Source organism: Notothenia rossii, assembly GCF_949606895.1.
Source record: "Notothenia rossii genome assembly, chromosome: 7".
In the NCBI taxonomy this organism is placed as follows: domain Eukaryota; kingdom Metazoa; phylum Chordata; class Actinopteri; order Perciformes; family Nototheniidae; genus Notothenia; species Notothenia rossii.
Genome location: NC_136905.1, coordinates 40,598,114 through 40,621,948, shown reverse-complemented (window position 1 = coordinate 40,621,948; position 23,835 = coordinate 40,598,114). Strand labels below are relative to the sequence as shown.

General features: G+C 42.7%; 1 protein-coding gene across 1 annotated transcript in view; it reads left to right on the top strand.

The window, feature by feature from the left end:
* The window catches only part of LOC307013039 (uncharacterized protein), a 62,182-nt gene that overhangs the window by 240 nt on the left and 38,107 nt on the right, over nt 1–23,835 (top strand). The window lies entirely within an intron of this gene.

The window sequence follows — 23,835 nt, the reverse complement described above, 5'->3', positions numbered from 1 at the left end:
CATGCCTGATATTAATGTGTGTTTCTTGAGCTGGATATATATTAATGTGTTTTTAGCTGGTACTTATTGTTTGTATTATATATGTTTTGTGTGTTGGTTGAACAAACGGATGGAATCCAGTGTTCTAAGTTGCTGAATAAAATAGATGGTATCTGCTTAATTCTTGTAATAGTGTGTTGTTTAAACAAACGGATGGAATCCAGTGTTCTAAGTTCCTGAATAAAATAGATGGTATCTGTTTAATTCTTGTAATATTGTGTTGTTTGAACAAATCAGATGGACTCCGTTGTTCTAGGTTCCTGATTAGAAAGATGGTTTCTTACTTAATTCTGGAAAGGTGTTGAAACGTATGGCATCCGTTGGTTTACTCCCAAATAAATTAGATGGTCTCTTGTTTAATTGGTGATAAGAGTCTGTGGAAGTCCGAAGTATACTCTTTAATCATTGCGTGTGCATTACGGAAAGAAATGCGGCATTCGTGAGTTAGATAGACGATATTCTACTAATGTCTGACTGGCTTCCCATTTCAATCAGGAGAGACGTGATGTATGGAATACGTGTTTATTATCGGGTCACGTTATATAAACGAAACATAATGATGACAGTTTATAACAAGTGAATGAAATGGTGTTTGGCGATTAGGCCCAGGGTTTGTAGGATGTCATTCGGGAAGGGAAGAACCGTTTCCGATGAACCCCCCCGGGTCTCATGGGCGCGGGAAGGGGGGTGCTGAGGGCGCTGCAGCACCCCCTAGCGGCAGGCAGGGGGTGCGGAGCTCCCCTGTCTGAATTATTATTTGACGGTTATTGCTGCTCCCGCTGTGCATAATCTGTGTAATATGGAGCCAATAAATTCCACATTGTTGGTAAAATAATATTTTGGCCTGCTCCGAATGTTTTTTCTGTAGCCCCGGACAATTCTACCTCAATAATATAATACATTAACCGTGCTTTACGTGAGCCTCATCAAGATACTAGAAAGGACGGCAGGACTGTAATTTCCCGTGTTCAGTGAATGCAACAGAGGCAAGACACCAGACCAATCAGAGAGTTGCATGGAAATAAAAGTGTGCTTGTGTCATTCAAGCTCGCAGCTCTGTGTGTGTGCGGAAATAGCGCATTTAGTGTGTGTGAGAGAGGGGGAGAGAGAGAGGGACCGGTGCCAGCAGCAGGGACCGTGTTGTTAGCATCTGGTTAGCTAGCTGCACTAACGGACATACGGAGCTGTTTGTTCCACAACAAGCTGGAGGAGAGCTCTCCTCTCAGACTGAGAGGCTCAGGTGAGCTAAAGGACTCTCTGAGTGTTTAGATAGTTAACTTTAGTCTAAGTTATCTCAGTGGGTCTCAAACGGTTTGGTCAAAAATTATTCAAAATATTATTTCCGCGGCACACCTTCATATGATCATTATAGTTATAGAATAAAGGAAAAACAGTTATGAAATACTATATGGCAGTAAAACAAGAATACAGTTTGAAAGGGGAGTGATTTGTAAAATATCCATAAAGAAAAAGAACATCTGCTTACAGTTGTGTTTCATCTGGGTGTTGAGAGATGTATCCATAGATCTCTTAATGTTGCTCTCAAAGTGCACCAGATTGATGCTTTTAACTTCAATATTTACAAAAAATCTTCCCGGGGGAGCATCCCCCCGGACCCCCCTAGAGGAGGTGAGGTCCGCTTCCCACTCCTAAAAAATAGCACTTTACCCCTGCCTATATGCCGTGAGCTGGTTATCGAGCCTTCATTGTAACAGTCACGGGTTTACTCTGTGTTTGCGTGTGGGGAATTTCTTTGTGAGTGCTCTATAGTGCCCGTAATAGTGTTCACTGGAGTCCAGCACCTCAGCACCCCCACTCAAAGTACCTTCCCGCGCCTCTGCCGGGTCTAGACACTGGTGGTGGTGATAAGTGGTTAGGTCCGGTTGGAAGGGAGAAGGTTGGGCTTGGCCCTGAGTTGGAAGCAGGAGGCGAAGGGGTGGAGGAGGGTTGCGCGTTGACACCTGGAAGACAGCTGATGGAAAAGGGGAGAGCATATATAGAGGGATTAACAGGTGCAATGATTAGGCTTGTGAACGGAGGGAAGTGATAGGTTAGCTGAGGAGTGGCGCTCCCTATCATTTAGTGAAGGGAGCGAGTATTGCCATGACGCGCAATACAAAGTGATAGGTCTTCCTGCCTGAACTTGCGCTGAGCTTTATTTCAATCAGGAGAGACGTGATGTATGGAATACATGTTATCGGGTCACATTATATAAATGAAACATAATGATGACAGTTTATAACAAGTGAATGAAATGGTGTTTGGCGATGAGGCCCAGGTTTTGTAGGATGTCATTCGGGAAGGGAAGAACCGTTTCCGATGAACCCCCAAAAGAAGTGAAAGTATGAAGTACTGAACGTGATGAAATCTTACCTTGTGGGATGCAGTGGAAATCTATGGATGAAATGAGAGGTTAGTACATGTGGGGATTTAGACATACTGATGCCTCCTAGGCATCCTCCCTGGACGTACAGGGCTTCCTGGACGTACAGGGCATCCCGGACGTACGGGGCAACCTGACTTCGCAGGGACACATTTTATACAGACCCGAAGGTTACAACCTGGACGTACAGGGTTAGACCTTTGGATAGCCAGCACGGCACTGGGGTTCGGACGAATGTAGGATGAGAAGCGGTTGTTGTAGGGACGACGAACAATTACCTTGATTGCGGCAGGTTTGCTGCACCTATCCTGAACGAGCCCTGAAATGCTCTTAAGACACCACCACCAGTTATATGCATGTTTACCAGAGGTAAGCTGGAGAGATCTTGGATAGCCGGCACGAGCCGATGCCCGGCGAAGAGGGAGATGTAGACAATGTAATGCGGCTGTTAGCTTGAGTACAATGATGCATGAATATCATACCCTGCTTAACATAAGCCATGTGAGCATGAAACCAAATATATGAGTGCAATATGAGCAGCATGAAATAATATTTGCTTAGGTAAATGCTGAGACATGACGCATGATATAGGCAGGGCTCAACGCTAACTTTTAAAAGTGGTTGCCAGGCTGTCAACCAGGCATCCGCTTTTGGTTGCCAACTGAAAATACGGTTGCCCTTTTTTTTTTTGATACCTTATATTTTAAATAATTAAGATGCTATACAGTTATACATCAACTTAATAATGAACATGTGACACAAGAATGTTCAAATGCTTTACAATAAGTAATTAACGCACTTATTTGAACCTAAGTGGTAGTAAATTTGTCCACCCTCAATTGCTGGTATACAAAATACCAGTAGTGCTGCTGTTGTCCTGTCTTCATAGATCCCTCACAAATGAATTGAGCAAGTCACCAGTTTCTTGATCATCCGTTGTCTCCCTTTCAAATGTGGGTTTTCTTGACCTTTGTGCTGACCCCCACCATAGACCCATTGGCCCTTCAGCATTGAAGTCTTGGATTGGCCAGACTAATACATTTCTAATGTTAAATAAATGAAAACCATTCATAGTTAAACATTTGATATTAATTATTGATGCTGTAAATTACCTTTAATATGTCTAACTATATTTAAAATGTGTTACCTTTTTATAGAAGTGATTATAATTTAATGCAACCATTTTCTATGGTAAAGTTTCGTTTTGCACATTTATTTTTGGTAGTAATAAGATCGGGACTCTTATTTTGAAGGAACTTTTACCGGAAGTGAATGGAAAACATTCCTCTTTGTTTTTCGTTCGGGTTTTACCTTACGCTCCATCAGTTGAATCACTTTGAACATTCTTTGGAGAAGTTGAGGTGTTGGCTGAACTTTTTATCACACAGTCAAGCAACTTATTTTTGCTTCGCCATTTGTTGTAAACAAACACACGGCGCACCGCGCACGCGAGTAAACGTGCATCGCTTTCTGGCTCCGTAATCACGCCAATGCACTTGCGATTTAAGTATCAGGTTCCGACTGGTCACAACAATTAAATATCACTCTTAAAAACGAATATGAACATTTATCTATTTTGGGGTGCACGTTTTGCTGTCCTTATTTCTTATGTTAAAAACTGGTTGCCACTGATGGCAACCAAAGTCCCAGAAGTGGTTGACATTTCCCAAATGGTTGCCAATGGCAACCTGGCAACCGTTACTGTCGAGCCCTGGTATAGGACTAGCTTAATTAGCAGTTTAATTACGCCACGGTGAGACCTAGATGCTGATGTGCTGGTTGGGTGATTAGACTGTCTTCTATCATCTTACATGAGCTTCTCTTTCTCCCTGAAAGAAACCCCCCAAAACCACGGATGGCAGCATCCGTGGCTGTGTTGAAGCTTGAAACAGTGGTACTTACTGAGCATTGTGACGGGTAGTAGTTACCCGAACTGCATAACTCCATGCTGTAAAGCGTTACGCCCGTTACGTATTGCGCCGTGGCTTCGGAGCGTGTGTCGAGTAATCCCCAGATCTTTTTGTGAAGCATGTATCGAGGCTTGTATCGTTTTGGGCCAGTGACGTCATCGATGACAACCGAACCTCGCTGCCTGTCGATACCACGTGACTGCTTCGGGAAGCGATTTGGATCATTTGAACCGTTGAGCCACAATGCTCATAATACCCATGGATGTATAACAAGAACCATATTACCCCTCCTGTACCCGGGTCCGCTGGTGACACGATGGAATTAAAAGAGCTCAGACCCTCACTTATATAGAGGTCGGAAAATGTCATAAGTATAAATAGATACAAGCATAAATAAATGTAGGAATAAAACATGAATAAATAAATGAATAAATGCAGATTAGATATATCCAGTGTTTTTAGGTAGATTCAGCGTGTGGGCTGTGGCTCAGCTGGAAAGCAGCCGACCCACGACCGCAGGGTTTGCTTATAGAAGCTACAGCTAAATGAGATAATGCAGTTAATAAATGTATTCCTGATATGGTTGAGCCTTCTCAGGCTACAACGTGGTTAAGTTTATGAATAAAATTAAGGAATACGAATCCCTCTTTGCAATGTTTACCAGCCTCCTATAGGCTTTCCAATCACAATCGTTCAACTGGAATGAAAACAATAAGGTTAACATGAAAATATGATTTTATGTCCGTTGTTTAGAGTTATTCTAAGGCTTTACTCATTGGGAACTCGGTATGAGATAGAGCACAACTTTTGAGATTTCCAATTTGCCTGTTTTACACGCTTTGACCAACAGGGGGTTTATGTTCAAATGAAGCCCATGATGAAGCCTCATGAGATTAACCCTTTGCGAACCAATTGGCTGGAACGCTTCAAAGCTTCATAAGGCTTCATCTCGCCATCACTACCTGCTTGCCACCTAAGACGCACTTAGAGACCAGTACTGCTACTGAGCCGGGAGGAGAAGTAGCTTCGATGAGATGTAGCTTGAGCCCTGCCTGCCTGCCTGCAAGAGGGGTTGTGGTTGAAGCCGGAAGTGGGTGAAGCTTCGCAAGCGATGAGGGCCCGTTCCGCGTGAAGGCCGGAAGCGCCGCATTTGAGCGGCCCTGATGCCAGTGATGCCCTCTCGAGAGACTGAAGGCGTGTGTCAATTGTTTGCCTGAAGTAGCCCATTTCCATTAAGCCGGAGGAACTTCCGTGGAGCTCAGTATCCTTGTCTTTTTCTTCCGCGTCCGGGTGTTGCGGGGTGGCCGGCTAGAACCGCTAGCCAACTGGGGAACGCCGCCTGTAGCTTAATCCGCAAGACTGCGGAGCTGATGAATATATACCCGGAGCTGGGACGAAGCCCTGCTGCTGCTTGCGCGTTGACACCTGGAAGACAGCTGATGGAAAAGGGGAGAGCATATATAGAGGGATTAACAGGTGCGATGATTAGGCTTGTGAACGGAGGGAAGTGATAGGTTAGCTGAGGAGTGGCGCTCCCTATCATTTAGTGAAGGGAGCGAGTATTGCCATGACGCGCAATACAAAGTGATAGGTCTTCCTGCCTGAACTTGCGCTGAGCTTCATTTGGTCGCATAATAGCGTGAGAGTTCCTCGGACGACCATAGACTAATAGTTTTGATGGTCTCTCACTATGGGTATTGTTATTATTATTGTTGTAAATTGTTCAGCATTTTGGAGTGTGTCTTGCCGTTGTGCTACGCTAAAGTTTAGCCTGATAGGTGATTTCTTTGATTAAGATCAGCACCTCATGATTTCACCTCATCTGGGAGAGTCCACTGTGTTTTCACAAAGCTCTTTGTTCTGGGGGTCAGAGGTTGAAATAATCAGTAGCCATCTTGTTTTGACCTCATGTTGACAATCAAACACACGGCAGTCGCCATTTTGTGAAATGCTTATTGAAAGTACTCTGTTTGTTCTGATACACCTAGTTCCACTCGCATGAGGCTAGGCACTCCATCTGGTGAAGAAAAAAATCATACTTCTTGTCACAGTTGGAACTAGAAAATAGTTCATTTGGCTAAATCAGGTTGTCTATACATATTGAAGTTGAAGTTTGGTGTTTGTAAATAAGGATTATTGTATTTTGTGTTCTGTAGTGAGTTGTTAGATACCACATTTTTAGGCTTTCCGAACGGAGTGTTGAAGTATTTGTGCTTGCAAATGTGTTTTGGCTTGTTTATGCTCTATTGTTTAACCATATTGTAATTTTCTTCCCATTTGAAAGATATTTTTAAGAAATATAAGTTTATTCTGGTCACATTGAATTATAATAGCTACTCCTGGTGGATGAAGCTGAAATTTACAACAGCGTACTCTGCTGGTTGTACAGAATTATAAATAAAACACATTTTAGGCAGGATTACAATAGTATGCTGAAGTTTAATTTTAAGTGTTATAAATTAACACATACTTCACCACACACAGATAGAATAACATGTGGTTTCTAATTTTAAGATAAGAAACCTTACATAATAGTCTTTCAACCTAGACTGTAGAATATTTAAACACCATATTATTGAAGTAAACACAGTTTATGACATTTGCATAATTTCATACACTTCAGTATACACTGTACACAGTAGATTTAGATGTTCATATTTCAAAGTCAAAACCATACACTTTACAATTTTTGTTTTTGAAATTTCTGATTTTAAAATTTGCATAATTTTTAGTTTACTTTATTAATTTTTTATAAAAAAACATAAAACATAATTTTTGATTTCTAATTAAACTTAAAAAAAAAAAGTTAACTAAAAAGATTCCCAGATGTTTAAGTTAAGATCAGATGACATAGGATATTATTTATCAGGAACGAAGGTGATAGTCAGAGGATTGGTGCTTCATCTTTGATAACTTAATAATTCCATTCAAGTATTTAAGAAACATGTCACCAAAAGACACCGTAGCTTGTAGGAACAAGACAAGGAGAAGGGAGGGGAAACTTCCAGAGAAGGCAGGGCAGACATCTCCAGCAATTCAAGCTCAGGAAGAACCAGAGAATGCAGGCCGGACACCTCCAACAGTTCAAACTCAGGTAGTGCCAGAGATGAAGATACAGCATCAACAAAAGGGACAATGGAGAGGAGAGCAACGATCAAGACGAAGATCAGATGAAGGCTGCTACAAATGTGGTCAGCTGACAAATTGGTCCAGAGAGTGTCCGCAGAACATTGCACCAAACAACGGCCCTCCACACAGTTACCCAAGGGGAGGACACAGTGGTGGCAGTGGAATCCAAGGACAACCAAGAGGAGGAGGGGTGCCAAACATGAACCAAATACCACTGACAGCCTGGTATCAACCACAACAATGAGGAAGCTCAGAGGGCCAGACCACCAGGTGATGCATCTTCAGCACTAGGGTATTTTGAAATCCAGCTACATTGAGCCACATATGTCACCACAGGAGGGAGAGGTTGAATGTTATTTAAAAGATAGTGAGTAGCATATTGCATTTACACATAAAGCATCCAGAGAGTAGTAGAAGATTAAGACATAGTAGAACATTTAGCAGACTATTTCTGTAATTATGAGAAGGAAAATACATTACGAGTGATGTTGTTCCCCACACAGAAAACTATTGTGTCCACACAGCTAGTGAGGTCAAGACGATGGGTTTCTTCCCAAAATATGAAGACGGAAACCTGGTAGTCGCCCAAGACGGAGGATCCTTACCAAGTCCTCCTGTTTACACCGACTGCAGTTCAAGGGGCGGCGATACACCTGACGTGAAGCTGATGAGACCTGAAAACAGAAACTTGATTCTGCTGTGGTGAAGTCTGGCTACAAAGGGAGGTGTTCCAATAGGGTCGCTTGTCTCAAACCAGTGAAGAAGTCAACAAGAACCCAGCAGAACTAGAGAGTGACTGTTAGTGGGAGAACAATGACGGAGCGACAGAAACTGGCACAACATTTTCCAGCCAGTACATAGATAGACCCCGTCAGAAGACCGGGGCTGTGTTTAAAGGGGAACTTAATTTATTGTTAGTGGAAGTGTAGTTTTTTAGTCAAACAATTATGTGATTTATGGAGTTAGATTACATTTTTTCTCATAAACACAATTTTATAATCGGTCTGAAGTATCTGTTTTAAAGCATGAGCTGCAAATTGAATAACATAACACTGATTGAGAGCTTGGATGAAGAAGTTGTAGGGTTTTTACAACAGTTTCAAGAATCAGTTTTTATTTATTTATTCTTGAGGGACTTTACTGATTTATAATGTAGTGCGTAAGGCAATATCTCATTTTGAGTGAGGGGCACCAGCCCTTCATTTTCTCCTGCTTGTCACCCACTGTGAGAATAGTTAGTATTTTCCCTCTAGTTTAGAGAAATATTATTTTATCATATGTTAATTCAGCAGTATCAACCAATCCTCTAATCCTAGAATTATTGAGACGCATTCGCGAAACCAGGGGTATTGTTTTTCGCAAGCAACAATGATGCATAATGCCAAAAGCCATTATTGAAACAAGTAAACCATTTTATCAGAAAACCATACATCATATGATATTTTTGTACGCCTTATGGGTACACGGAGAAGTTATATTTATTTAATACAACGTTATGGGTTTTACATGTCCTGTTCAGAATAGGGTAATCATTACAATATTAATTTATCCTTTTATGCTCAAAGGAGGGAGTCTCATGATTATACAGATATGTTGATTTCAGTGACGTAGTAGTTAATAAATAATAAAATGTAGTTAACAATATGTCTCATAACGACAAAAGGTATGCCGAAGCTTGGGCCTTCTACAAGGAGGGGGTGGTCCAGTTTTAGAGATTAGACGGATAGAAGTGCATGAATATGTCAGAACTCTGAGTAATATTATCCAAGTTTTGAAAACTACAGATACCAGACGAGACACCAGACGAGACTCCTGTTCGGCCAGGTGATTGGGTGAGGGTGAAAGTTCACAAAAGACAGTGTGTAGTGACCACAATATCCATTTGTTTTTTGTCCTTTGTTTGTGATTCACTCGTGGGGCTGACCGACGAATAGACGCTTGTAGTTTGAGAGAAAAAATATAAATGTCCAGATGTGATTGAAAAGTAAGATAGTTTATTCCAAAAAAGGCAAAAATAAATAAACGTTTTTAAACAAACTATATTTCATATAAACTGATATTTCAATGTTAAAGCACACTAAAGAACCAAGCTGTGACGCTCCCAACCAGCAAGGTCTAAAAAACTGTTTGCTTCAGTCAGCCGCACCAGTATGCTGCAGCACCTCTCCTTTTATGCTGCAGCATCTCGACCTGCAGAGTAGATAAATAATATACACCAGAGAAACTCAGGTTATGTACTCTAATAAGATAAGATAATCTAAGTAAATGGCTCCTACATAACCGGCCTCTAATTGTATTTTGGAGTACCACAAAAAAAATTATCAAATATACAAAAAAAAGGAGCCTATACAGTCTGGATTTCTATTAATTTCATGAATCCAGTCATCCATCAATATGAGTTGTGTGGTGTTACTCATCCTGTCTACATGATACCATCGTGCCATCAGCGGAAGAAGACTCTTTGCTGCCGTCACTCTTCACATTCTAACAGCAGACAGATCTTGGTAATTGGCCTCTCCAGCACACTGTTCTGTGTTTTAACTTTGACAGCTCGAACCAGGCCTTTAGTGTCTGCCATAGCTTCTAGAACTCTTCCCAGGATCCAAGAGCTACGGGGAGCAGTAGGGTCAACTACCATTACTACGTCTCCAGGTTTAAAGCTTCTATTCTCCTTGCACCATTTCTGTCTTTCTTGCATGAGGGGTAAGTATTCCCGGCATCAGCGTTTCCAGAATAAGTCTGCCATATATTGCACCCAGTGGCGGCTGGCCCATAGGGGCGCTAGGGGCGCCGCCCCACCTCTTCCCACATACAAAAAAAAATATTAACAAAAAATATTAAATAAAAAAATATATATTTAAAAAAATATATATTTAAAAAATATATATATTTCAAAGTCTCAATAGTAAACTGTTCTGCCGAAACATCATTTCAGCCAATCAGCGGCGTCAAATATTTTGGTCACGAGGGCGCCCACGTTGGCGCCCACGTTGGCGCCCACGTTGGCACCCACGTTGCTTACGTGCGTTGACGTGAGTTGTTTTTTTAGACTCGTGAGGAACTGGGGTAGTATAGTAACGCAGTGTAGGCGGAGCCGTGACGTCATCTTCAATGAGCTCCCCAGAAAAACAACACAGCCGTTAGCTCTTAGCACTCAGAGCTCACAGCTCTTCATATCTGTTCAGAAACTAGACAAAAGTTAAACAAGTACAAACCACATACTGTCTGTGTCATGGCGAATACAGTCGCTGGTTTATTTATGTCTGTATAGGCCGTTGTTGTGAGTGTGGACGGTCGGAGCATTTACAACGTTAGCTTAGCCAAATCTCCATTAGAAAACACGCATTTTAAAAGATTTTTTGCCTGCCGTCTGTCTGCAGACTTGTCAAAGCCTTAATTCATGGTTTTTACTATCCGGTATCAGTATGTTGTTACTTCGGCATCATTTTGAAACGTATATTACAATTAAATCACGGTCAAATATGTTCATCTTGTTGTAGTTGTAGCCCCCGTGACAGCGATTCTCTCTCTAGTTTAGCATACTCAGCCCGACTCAGCCTGGTTGTTCCTGGCCCTAGAACCACGATTTTATGGGGCCATTACATCACCAGAAATCCCAATTTTAAGGGGTCATTTCTCCCCAAACATTTTTTTTTTACTCACTATATCAACAGCCCCACCAAAAATATTTTCCACCAGCCGCCACTGATTGCACCTGTTTCCATCGGCGTCTTACGTACAGGTCTTTCTTGTCAAAAACTCCAGGGGGCAGAATTGGCTTGGTTTTTAAGAGCAATATATGATTTGGGATTAGAGGCTCCAGGTCTTGAGGGTCATTTGAGACTGTTGTGATTGGTCGACTGTTCAAAATTGCCTCTACCTCACATAAAAGGGTTTGTAGCCCTTCTTCATCCAAAGTCTGCTGCTTCAAAACATAATAGAGAACCTGCCTCACAGACTTTATCAGATGCTCCCAAACTCCTCCATGATGGGATGCTCCTGGGGGGCTGAAACTCCACTTTATGCCCTTTTGCAGCTGAGTTTCCTGAATTCTGTGCTGGTTCAGAATGGAGAGAGCTTCCTTTAACTCTTTCTGAGCTCCACCAAAATTGGTCCCATTGTCAGATCTTTTATGTTTCACTTGACCTCTTCTGCATATGAATCTTCTCAAAGCGTCGATACATGAGTCTGTATCAAGTGAGCTGGCGACCTCAATATGCACAGCTCTGCTTGTCATGCACGTGAACAGCACTCCGTACCTCTTTAATGTGGTACGTCCTCTTTTGACTTGAATAGGGCCAAAGTAGTCCACACCAAGATTGGTAAATGGAGGCATGTCTGGCTCAAGCCTATCCTGTGGCAAGTCAGACATCTTCTGCTCTCCAACTTTGGCTCTTTGTCGTCTGCACAAAACACAATCTCCCAATATTTTTCTTACAGCAGAGTTGGCTTTGATTATCCAATACTTCTTCCTAACTTCAGAGAGGATGTGGTTTCTTCCTCCATGTCCAGTTCCTTCATGAGTGTGCCTTAATATGAGAGTTGACACATGAAACTTTTTTGGCAGTATGACAGGGAACTTAGTTTCTTCTGGCATAGCTGCCCTCCTCTGGCATCCTCCCGCTCTTAGCACTCCATCCTTTAACACTGGATCAAGCTTGTAGAGGCTGCTTGTCTTTTTGACACCACGTTTTGTTTTTAGCAGTGCTTTCATTTCCTCTGGAAAATACTGTCTTTGGGTTTGGCATATGATGGAGTTTTCTGCCTTCTCAAGATCTTCCAGAGTAATGGTCTGTCCACCCAGTGTGGCCTTCATGTTTTCTATTTTCTGCTCAACATTGCTTTTGTTTTGAGCATCAGTGTTGGAGTCATTTAAAGTGGAAATAAGCTCTTTTCTCCTTTGAACGAACCGTTTCAAGCTTTCTTTGAACTTCAGGATCCATGCTACTGCAACTTTCAGTTTTCTCCAGCTGGAGAAATTCATGAGTAGCTTGCCTGTAGGATTTTCTGTGACTATAACTGTTGATAATAGCATTTATTTTGACCTGTAAATCATCGCAGGAGAGAGAGATGGATTCCAGGGGAAACAGCGGCCAGTCCTTTTCTGACTTCCAGAGCATTTCTGGGCCATGGATCCATGTTCTGTTCTCCATAAATGTGTCAGCCTTTTGTCCTCTAGAGGCGACATCAGCAGGATTGATCTTTGTGTTCACATAGTGCCATTGGGTTATCTCTGTGGACTCCCTGATGATGGAGATCCTGTTTGCAACATATGTGTGAAACCTTGTGTTTTGGTTTGCAATGTATTTGAGCACAGATTGGCTATCAGTCCAAAACATAGAGCTTTCCAACTGTAGTTGCAACTCTGTTCTGAGTAATGTGTCCACTCTTGTAGCCAGCACTGCAACAGCAAGCTCCATCCTGGAGATTGTGATCTTCTTGAGAGGAGCTACTCTTGCCTTTCCCATCATGAATGCCACGTGAATGTTGTTATTGTGGTTTACCAGTCGCAAGTAGCTCACTGTGCCGTACCCCTGCACACTTGCATCTGAGAAATGGTGTAGTTGTGCTTGGATCTGTTGGCCAAAGTCTTTGGGCTTGATGCACCTTTTTACCTTGAAGTCAGTCATCTTCTGAAGATTTAGCTTCCATGAAACCCACTGCTTAGAAAACTTCTCAGGTATGTTCTCATCCCAACCGTAGCTAGTGCTACACAGCTCTTGTAATAGCAACTTGGCAGGCAGAGTGAAGGGTGCAAGGAACCCGAGAGGATCATAGATGGAGCTCACCATAGATAATATTCCTCTCCATGTGTGTGGTTGTGGCTTGATGCTGACATTGAATGTAAAATTGTCCTCTTCCACACACCATTGCACTCCAAGTGCTCTCTCAGTTGGGAGTCGATCTCTGTCCAGGTTCAGGTCCTTCACTTCTTTAGCTCTGTCAGCTTTGGGAATTCAGGACAGCACCCTGCGACTGTTGCTTATCCATTTAGAGAAGTGAAAACCTCCCCTCTGACATGCAGCTGTGAGCTCTTTGGCCAGCAGTATAGCTTCTTCCTCTGTAGCAACCGACTTTAGGCAGTCATCCACATAGATGTTTTTCAGTATTGTGTCAATCACTTCAGGTCTGAAGTACGCCCTATTACCCATTGCTGTTCTTTTTAATGCGTAGCTAGCGCAGCTGGGTGATGACACAGCGCCAAAGAGATGCGCAGTCATGCGGTACTCAGAAGGGGGAAGGCTTGTGTCCCCACCAGGCCACCACAAGAATCTTAAAAAGTATGTATCTTTTTCGGGCACCTTGACTTGGTGAAACATCGCTTGGATGTCCCCCATAATCCCTATTGGCTCCTGGCGGAATCTGGTTAGTACTCCTAAAAGGCTGTTAGTGAGATCAGGACCCTGCAGCAGTTCTGAGTTTAAGGATGTGCCTTTGAATGATGCTCCACAGTCAAAGACCACTCTGAGTTTTCTTTTCTCGGGGTGGTGGACCCCATGATGAGGTATATACCAGACTTTACCCTCCTTTTGCTTCAGCTGCCCCTGTGGCACTTCTTCAGCATAAGCTTTGTCAATTACATCACTGAGAAATCTGGTATATTCCTCATGAAATGATGCATTCCTACAAAGCTTTCTTTGCAGGCTGGAGAGACGTTGCTCAGCAACGTGGCGATTATGTGGCATTGAAACATCATTCCTCCTGAAAGGTAATCTTAGACTGTAGTGTCCATCCACAATGTTTGATGAGTCTTTTGCTATTTGCATGAATTGCTTGTCCTCTGCTGACATTTCCTTTGTGTCCTGATAGGCCTTTTCACTGAAGTCTGTGTTATATTGTGTGATCAGTAACTCCTGTAAATTGACCAAAGAAATTCTGTTCACAGAGACGGTATTGCTGTCCTTTGCGATTCCTCCTCTCAACGGGTCATTGACCACCCATCCCAGTAAAGTCCCGCATGCGTATGGGCCTTCTCCTTGGCTATTAATTTCTAGCGGTTCCATAACTTTGGGTGCATTAATGCCAATCAACATGTGGATTTCTGCATCAATGGTAGGGAGTTTGATTTGACTGAGGTATGGCCACTTTGATAGATCCTATTGATTGGGAATGTTATGTTTGGTGACCGGCATGCTTTTCTGGGTGTAGATTTCTGGGACAGGGATGAACCTGTTGCCATGTAGCTCACTCACTTCCAGTCCTTTGATGATATGACTGCTCACAGTCTTTTCTTGGCCCATGGTATGAAGAAGGATGTTTGTTTTCTTTCCTGACATGTTGAGCTGGTTCATGAGCTTGCTTTTGCAGAATGAAGCTGTACTTCCAGGGTCAAGGAATGCATACGTTTGAATTATTTGATTTCCTCTGTTAGATTTTACATTAACAGGCACAATAGATAACACACACTCCTCTTCCATTTCACCGGCCCCAATATGCCCACATGCTTTTAGAATAGCCTTCTCTCCGGTCCTTGAGGTTTCAGACCTTTCACCTCTTTCCAATTTTCTTTCCTTTTCTTTTCCTATATGGAGAACAGTAGGGTGAGATTGGTTGCACACTTTACATGTTAAGCGGTTATTGCAGTTTTTGCTCATGTGACCTGGTACAAGACAACCAAAACAGATTCCTCTTTCCTTTTGTGAAGCTTATCTTTTCTTTGTGCATTTTCTTTTTGAGTGAGAAACATGCATCCATTGTATGTCAACCTAAACAATACAAACAGGAAGCTTGGGAGGTGCTGCTGTGAGGCTGCGGAGATGTGGACTGGCAGTCAATGTTTGTAATACTGGTAGCAAAGCTGCTGCTAGTAGATTTTGGCCTCTTTTTAATACTTGCTTTGAAGCCCAGCTTTGCTGTGTTGACAGTTTGGTCCTGTATACAGCCAAAGACAGGGTCTGTTAATATCTTTACATGATGCTCAATGAACTTGACAAGGTCGCTGAATTTGACCTTGCTGTACCGCCTTTCCATTAGCCTGTAGACTCCTGATCGCCACCTCTCTCTGAGTTTGTATGGTAACTTTGTAAGCAAGGATTTAAGATTTGAAGAAAGATCCAATTCCTCCATGTAGGTGATTTCCTCCATTGCATTACAGCATCCTCTTAAGTACAATGCAAAGGCCTGTAAAGCCTTGGGGTCCTCAGGTTTAATTTGAGACCATGATATGGCTTTTTCAATGTATGCGTTAGCAATTTTAAACTCATTGCCATAATGTTCTTGAATAAGTTCTTTAGCCTTTTAGTAACCCCTTTCTGGATCCATGTATAAGCAGATTCTGACCAGTTCACGACACTGTCCCCTGGTGTACTGTTCCAAATAGTACAGCCGGTCTTTACCACAGAGAGTCTTAGCTTCAATGGCATGCTCAAAGGCCCTTAGAAAGGGTCGGTACTCAACTGGATCTCCTTCAAAGACCTTGATGCAGTGCTTAATTTTTAAATCATAAGGTGCCGGAACGCAAAGTACATATGACAGCTCAGGGATGACGAGACGCGTACAGGTCCCGGAACGTATACAGAAAAGGTGCTGAAAACAACATGAAAATGTCCACTTGCAACGCTGTGGGACTTACAAGCCTCAATTTCAAATAGTATCCATGGTATAAATGTTATGACGATAATTTATAATTTGTTAGGCTAGTACGCACAACATAGGCAAATGCCCAAATCACCACAGGTGGGACTTCAGTATACAGCCAGCAATTAATTTCTCAACAGGTTTAACGTGTAAAAAAAATATTTATTAGGCCTATTCAAAGATTGGCACGGCGGCCTATTAATAGACAGTATGTTTGCTCACCATATTTAGTTGTTTAAAACACCCCACATCACGAGCATGTCCGGATTGTCCTCTATCTCTTTTTTTCTGCTTTTACTGCGTGTGTCTGTGGCAGTTCTGTGTCCTTTGGCCACCCAGGACCTCACGTACGGGACTGGATTGAATTTAGCCAGATGGGGTCCAACAAGATTTAGGAAGAGTAAAGATGACATGGTGGATGTGAGCAAAGAGCTACGGTTGGGAGTGCAAATCAAGTTCATTTGAGAAAATCCGCGCTCACATTCAGCACTTGCAATGGGAATGCTGTTGACAGCAACAAGTAACTCCATCAGCTCATCATCCTCAATTCCCCTTTGGCTCAGTTCAGTGTAGCGACCTGGCCGATCCGACATGGCCTCAAGTACCCTGATTTCCCGACAAATTGACTTGACATTACCATCATTTCAGCACATGTGCTGAAATGATGGTAATGTCTCGTTTTTGAAGCTCGACTGAGAGCTCAGATAATTCTTGCAATGCATCGCACATTATGCCTAAATTGTTCACAAACGCATGCGAAGATAAGCGCATAGCAAGCCCACTGTATGTTTGCTTTGTGACACTGTTACGGGAGGGATCTTCTGATGCAGTTTTGAAATGCTTGTAAAGTGCTGGGTAGTTCTTCCACACTGCTTCAACGGTTCTAAAACTTGATGCCACCCATCTAGGGTCTAAAATACGACCTATTTTGCATAGCTGGACATCCAAGCTCTCAGCTGACTCTCTCAGCTCCATTCAATTTTTGTTAGATGTGCTATACAGTGCATATATCTTGTCCATCAATATTTTAAAGTGATTTATAGCACCCATCTCTTTCACTACGTCTGCGACTGCAAGCTCAAGCCTGTGGGCTGAGCAGTGCCACACAGTAATGTTGGGGAACATGGCCTGGAGCCGACTCGCCACTCCGCTTTTACGCCCTAACATAACCGAAGCACCATCACAAGTTACTCCAATGAGGGTCTTAGAGAGAAAATCCTGTGTCAAATGCAGGCGCTCCAGAGCAGACAACAGTTTGTGGACAATACCTTGAGCAGTTAGATCATCTAGCTCTACGAGTTCAGTAAAAATGTTTGTAGGCTTGTCCATATCGGGCAACTGAGCCCTAAGGTATATTATCAAGCAGCTCTTTTTGCTTAAACTGGTTGACTCATCCAGCATTACACTGATTTTGGGAGTGCACTGTACTATTTTTTCAAACAGTTTTCTTTTCATTTCTTCAGAAATATGTTTCTGTATGTTTACACATGCAACATTGGAATGTAAAATTCTCCCCATATCGAGTCCATTTAATTCTTGGCAATCAATCTCCTGTTCGAAGCCATATGCGGGACGGTGGCGTTTAGCCTCCTTGTACGCCGTGCGAAATACGCGAGCTGTAGTGGCCATCTGTTCAGACTGACTATTAATTATAGACTGTCCTAAAGTGTCCACTTTTGCCTTTTCAAGAATGCTTGCTGCTGCTAGGTGAGCCTTGGTACGGGCATGTTCAAATACTTTTTTTCTGAGTGCGCGTTGCTGTTTTATAATATCTGAAGCAGATGAGGTTACTGTGCATAAAACCCACTCTTTTGCAAGTTTCATCCCCGACGTCTTCCCTGCCCCCAAAGTCCCCACCGCCTTACACGTTGTGCAACCCAAACTTGATTTTCCCCTAAAAAGCCAGGGATAGTAAGTCTGCTTCACTTTTAGCTGAGCTTCTGTCCAAACAGTTGTGCATCCCATCCCTGACCTGTCGCTGGACGTCCCACACTCTTCTACGCTCAATGCGCTCTCCTCTCCTACTGAATCTTCCTGCTGTAAGCCAGCTGATGTCGCGGTTCCGCTCGCCTCTTGCTCCGGCTGTTGTACCGGGCTAGTTGATGCCAGGGTACCCACCCGTTGCTGTTGGTGGTCCACCTGGCTGACGGTAGCTGGCTCCTGTTCCGGCTGGCGGTGAACCTGACCCGCTGCTGCGCCCGGGCTTGGCTAGCTGTCGGTTAGCTAGCTGGCTAGCTGTTGCGGCGCTAACCTCCTCCTGGTTTTGACCATCAATATGACCGCTGCAGCTGCCCTCGTCGCTGCTTGTGGAGGCTTTTCTGACTCGTTTTGAAGTGTCTATTACCTCTTCCTTCTTTTTGAAGAAAGACAGTAAATTTAACTGTCTTTTTGACATGCTTGCATTGAATCACCGTTTCTTCCTCTCTGCGACGTGCTCCTCATGTGGCGAATTTCAAAAGTGAAAGACGTTTGTCCGTTGGTCCAGCTTTTCAGTGCGTCAACACAGATCTCCGACTCTTTCAAATCTTAATCTTAATAAACGACATGAAATTCTTGGGATTTTTTCTGTAAATTAATATCTGCATATTTTATTTCATTTTAACCATTTAATGGCATTTTGTGCCAGAGGAAGTCCCGAGTTCTACGCCAGCTCCGGTAACAACCCCTCTCTAGTGTGTCAGCTAAGAGTCGCACTGTCTCTCGGTATGCGGGTATTTAAACACCAAAAAGGCAGGAGCAAGCTGACTCCGGCATTCCCAAAGTACCTGCGATCCTGTCCTACCTTCTCAAAGTAAAATCAGCGCCTGAAGCCTTTTAATTCCACGATATATTCCCGTGAAAAAACTCGATTTCCTCTGCCTGCAATATAAACAAATGTTTCTACATCCGCGTTCAACCACGTTGTGCTGCTGACGTCACACCCCCGAGGATTCTGGGAATTGGAGTCCCAGATCCAGCCACCAGTTATAGCTTCCTACCCCCTGCAGCAACAATTTCTCTGGAATCGCATCTTGGCAGGTATATAATACTATTCTGCATTAGCAATGTTTTATTATGGAAATATTTGGCCTGCAGTAAGTCATATTTGAGGCAATTATACAGAGTTGTAAGTGTATAAGTATTTATACTACTATAAATCAATTAAATTAAAAATGGAAATTAATTAATCATTTCCATTACGTGAATATGAAGGGGAGCTTGATACATCTTTGACCATCATTTTAGACTTCAATCTCTCCTACAGTGTCTCTTCTATGAATACCATGATCATTCTCTGCCAAGCGGCCATGTACATTTAATCACCTACCAAAGAAGAGTTTCTTCACAGGAATTAAGCGCTACCTGCAATATCTGCCCCTCGCTGGGTGTGCCTCAGGAGGCTTCATGCTGCAAATCGTTTCCAAGCTCTTTCTAATCACAGATGTTCGTCAAATGACGTTATCACAGGCTTAAATCAAGGTTTCTTAGCAGGTTATGCTGGCTCCCAGGGACCCATGTCTGTTAAAACCTGCACTCAAGACTGAAGTTTGCACTGAAGGAGCCAGGGGTATTACACGTGCTGCTATTTAAACGTTTAAAAACATGACAGGCCCCTAGCCTAGTGCTAGGAGGAATTATTCTAGCAACGTTTCTTTATTGAGCTGTTAGTTCCTCACGATTATTCTGTCAAGAGTATTAATAACTACTAAAGATTTTTCTCGTTTCTATGCTCTGTAGATGACATGGCAGGGAAAGCAGACATCCCATGCCTTCTGTGGCATATATATTTTAAGGTTTTACAATCAAATGTGCATTTGGTTGCCATAGTAGCCCAAGTTTCTTGACACCTCATCAGAAGCATTATGCTGGATTCTCTACAATACCTGCAAGCACCCCTTGGTGTCCATCTTTTAACCAATTCCTAGTTGTTAACTTTCCCAGATAAACTTCTCAACAGCTAGGCCTACCTCTTTCAGAACAGGAACTGGAAGCCCTTCCACACGTCTAGAATTATCGGTATCATTCTCGATAGTGCGCTGATGCAAGCTTCACTGCCACCAGACAAGCTGTCCCGCATCAGAACAGCCATAATTACAATTCATTTTATTTATTTAGCGCCTTTCCAATGTTCAAAGTGCTCTACGTTATACTACATATTAGACTTGTAATACATTCAATACTGCCTTCAAATATGGTCTTGGGTCGCTCGCTAGTAAACTCTGGAGAGGTTCATTGCTGGTGTGACGTAGTCCGCATCAAACATGGGAAACAACTATTTGCGCGTCATCGCTTGTTTTGCTATCTATGCTGTGTGCAACATCCAGTAACCTATAGGTTCATGCATTCATTCTGGTGACTGCTTACCTCACTGGTCCCCTGTGTACAGAGAAGGCAGCGGTACAATCTCATCAGAGCCACCTGTCATCGGTGAAACCTCTTCATTGCATAACGTCTCATTATGTGTTATAATGTTTTTAATGCACGTTGTTTGATTTATAATCCTATGCGCCGGCCGCAGAGTCTGTTGATACACTCTCCAGATTAACAGCAGCATGAAAATAACCTGCCAATGCTCCATGATGCAGGCTACTGTAGAAATTGCTGGGATCTGCATTTTATCCGCTTAATGTCACGCCAATTTTGAAAAAGCATCTCTGTACAATGACTTTAGCTTACAGTTCATAGTCTGTTGAGGTTGCCTGGGTAACGCAAACCCAACCTTCTGCAAATGATCGATGTAATACACTTGCGTCTGGTGTAAAGACGCGGACTATTCGGCATGAATGCAACCTTAGAGATGGTTATTGCTCAGATCTTTGGTCCTTAGCCCCTCTGCGACAAGTGGAATGTCATGTTCATTATTTTATAATGACCTTGCGGTGTCTTCAGATCCTCTCTAGTTACTTACAGATGCTGCGCCTTCTGCTGGTTTGGGGGATTTCACAATGAGTGGTTTGCCCCACCAGCATGCCATGCCCTTCGTTCAACCAAATGACTCTGGATCTACACGTCAAGCCCCTCAAGGAGTTCCCATATTCTGCCTCCAACCAAGAGCATGATTCAAAGCATACAATTCAGCTTGGTACTTTATCTTCTTCTGTCCCAACCTTCTCTGTGTACTTATGCAATAGATATAATAGTTGTTCATGCATTAATTGTATTTTCATTCAAATCCTGCAATCTTCAAGTGCTAAGTATTAAGCCACGCTAGAGTTAATTAATTTGCTCCTCAAGGGCCTTAAGAAGGCACGTCCTCCACGCAATGATAAAGACTGCCTCTTAACTTTGCACCTGTATAAGTTCAGACAAAGGGGTTTCACTATACATCGATAAACGTCAGATCCAGTTGTTACAGCTTTCTTTTGGTTTCTCAGGTGGTGAATATAGACAGACCTCTCACCTTTTATTCCTCAGCATAATCTCACCCTTACTGAATTAACTTTGGAGATCAAATATACACACTGTTTTGAAACATTCAATGTCTGACAGTTCTGTTTGGGAAGTCAAGGAACCCTGAATAATCATTGCTAAAACTAACACTGTTTTCTTTGTCCTTTATCTTCCATGCTGAACTTCTCGCATCATTGCCCTCCGACACATGGGTCGGCACCCATGTTTATTCGATAGCTGCAAACCCAACAACGAGGGTTCTCCTCCAAGCTGCGTGATCTCTGCCTAAACTGCGATCTGCCCCCAGATCGCTATTCCCACTGTTTAAGAATCTGCACAGCCACAACCGCAGCTCTATATCCACCTACCTCAACCCTGAGTTTCCTGGGCCGTCAGTCATCTTCTGCCCACCAGCGCTATATCATGCCTCGCAGGAATGAGATCCTTTCAGCACAAACAACCGTGAACTCTTGCACTACTCGATGATGAGTAAACGTTCAAAGATGTATATCTGTAGAATTCTGTTATTGCATACCAGGTGGTTGCTGGGTTAGATTCTATTTATTTCATTATAGTATATTCCCCTCATAGCAGCATGCTTGGGGGGGAAAGCTCATTGTCGCTGCCTCAAAGACCTACAGATGTAGCGCTTCGTTTCGAGGGCCTACCGCACGGGGCGGGCCCCTGCTGAAAAGGAAAGCCCCCGCAGGACTTGATACGCCCCCTTGATAAATAAATGTAATTATAATGAAACCAGCTGCAATGGATCATGAATCCACCAGGGGGAGCCGTGATTGAAAGCTGCCACACTGGAACTCATGTGAAATAAACAGCTGATAGATCGCAGGTATCTGATATAGCGGATATTTGTTAAGATATATCACGGATAGGATCATATTCTGTGCTAAATAAGAGACATGTAATCATTTACTAAACATCACCATGTTTTTTTTAATCAAAATAATGTTGTTTAATTCACGTTGGCGTAAGTACAAAACCATCGCTATGTTTTTAGATCAGGAAATGCAGCCCGGCTCAAACAAACGATTTTCAATCATCATCCTCACCATCATTTAATGTATCATATGTTCGCGAGTTGAAATGCATGCACTCGCCTACATTTAATTAAATTTTAACGAAATAAATGTGGTTTAATTTACTGTGATAATTGTTTACTGTTGTGCACATTACTTTTCGCTGCGTGATGCACCCCTGGTTAGAAGCTAAACTGCATTTCGTTGTCTCATTTCGTTCGTTGCAATAACAATAAAGTTGAATCTAATCTGGAGCAGGAACAAATGTATTTAGTACATATGACATTAACGATTAAACACATTTGTGCATTCTTTAAACCGAGTCAAGCCGACTCCGGAGGTGGCGGCACATTAACGTGTGCACCTTGTTTAACTTGAAGGTGCCTGATGACATGTAATCATTCAAACAAAATCATATTTTGTTTCTTTTTAACGAAATAAATATGGTTTAATCCACTTAATTTACTGTGATAATTGTTTACTGTTGTGCACATTACTTTTCGCTGCGTGATGCACCCCTGGTTAGAAGCTAAACTGCATTTCGTTGTCTCATTTCGTTCATTGCAATAACAATAAAGTTGAATCTAATCTTGAGCAGGAACAAATGTATTTACTTAGTACATATCTGACATTAACGATTAAACACATTTGTGCATTCTTTAAACCGATCCAAGCCAACTCCGGACTAGGTGGCGGCACATTAAGGCCCCGGCGCCACGAGGACAAAAACGGTCGTTTGCGTTACTGTTTAGTGTCATATAGACCGTTCTGCCACACTAGGACGACCGAATATGACAGTAAACAACTGCGGAAACGATAACGGGTCCCAAGGTGGATAGAACGGCATACGCAGCGCTCTGGGGGGTCCATCGGCTCCGTGTGTAAGCCCTATACGATCATTTTCTGATAATGATGAGGCAATAGCCCCGCCTCTCCCCACCTCTGCTGCTCACCCCCGCGTCAAAGTAAACTGCACACTGAATTCAGATTATTTATCTTTCTCTCGATATGGACATAAACACGAGTGAAGTCTAATCTGACAGGACGGAGACACGCAGCTCTGCTCACCTGCAGCTCCTCCCGCTCTGATGCAGCGGTGAACGGAGCAAAACACACACTTCAAGTCAGATCATCGCCCTTAGTTATTTTAATTACCTCTCAAACCTAAACTAGTTATAAATATGTTTATTTTTACTTTCGGCCGGGTCACTCATTACTGGATCAGCTGCTGCATGAGACAGAAACTGACGCTGTCCGAAGAGAGGGAGGAAAAAGAGAGGCTCCGTGTATTTTATTATTATATTATATAGAGTCGTTATTCATTTGTTTTAAAGCTCAATAAATAACAAAGAAGACCTTTGACCGGCACTTTTATAATTTTGTCCGGAAGACT